Raw genomic sequence first — 1,279 nt, forward strand, 5'->3', positions numbered from 1 at the left:
ATATCGATGTAGCTCGAAGAATTGCTGATATGAAGTGACAGGGGGCGGGGCACAGCGCTGGTCCAACCGATAAACATTGGGGTGGAAAGGTTCTCGAGTGGCGGCCATGACCCGGTACGCGGCGTGAATAGGCTTCTCATTTTTTTATGGTTCCCGCTATTGAGGACCTCTCGTTTCCCTATCTCGTGTGGGACAGGGACTTTTTATTTCTAAAATTTTATTCATATTTTTTATTATTATCATTCTTCTCTTTCATGTATCATCTTATCTGTCGTACTGTTTCTTTCATTCTACAATTTTCCCACTCTTTCTCTTTCATTCCATTAGCCATACATCCATCCTCAACCACTGCATTCTAGGTTTCCTTACTATTTTATTTTGCAACATTACATTTATTGTTCAAAAATTTAACAAATATTTTCTTCTCATTAGGTAGACTAAGGTAGACGACTAGGTAAACGCAGGACCGGTAATCGTGGCGATTTTTCAGGGAGGCCTAGGCCTTTCAGTGGGCGTATATCAGCTGAAAAAAATATGCAAATGTTCCGATAGTTTTGTCAAAACACGTCAAAGAATGTCCTAGGTTTTCGCATGGCAGAATCCTTTCAATGCAACGGGTAAAGTTTCCCCAAGAGTAAAGAGTCAGACTGATGCCAAACACACGTAATTTTGTTAGACTTGGGTCGTCTATTTTCAGCACATTAATTTATTTTGAACAGCAATTTCAAGACAAAAGAAAAATCATTCTGCATCGTCCTGTGGTACAAGTGGGAGTTAAATATGGAAAGGAAAGAAAGGAGTAGATTGCGAAACTCTTTTTGGCGATTTACTACTTAAATTATACACGTTTGACCTCAACTATAGAGATATTGAACAAAACTACTTTATTTTGAAATATTAAAAGTTCCTATTGCATCCAAAATTTTTTTTGCAATCATAAATTTTACATACCTAGATAAGAATACATAACAGTAGACTGGCACAGGACAAACGAAAAGCAAACTACGGAAAAACACACACTGTCAAAATAAATAATTAAAAAAAAAACAACAATAAAGAACGGAAAAAGGTTCTAAACGCCCAAGTCAGTCGCTAACGTGTTTATTGCACAGATGTGAGAATTGTTGCAGATGTATAGAATATAAAAAATACAACTTTATTCTAATAGATTCAGGCATTACTTTGCGGAGGTCCATCCTAAGTAAGAAAAGGACTAATATATAGCTACTTCCGCTATGTAGCAGTAGTCGTGCAATAAAGTGCACCTCACACTCGGTGT

This window comes from Battus philenor, unplaced genomic scaffold, assembly GCF_028537555.1.
Source record: "Battus philenor isolate CCGP_79_NKW_IND1 unplaced genomic scaffold, ilBatPhil1.0.hap1 SCAF_6, whole genome shotgun sequence".
NCBI lineage: Eukaryota > Metazoa > Arthropoda > Insecta > Lepidoptera > Papilionidae > Battus > Battus philenor.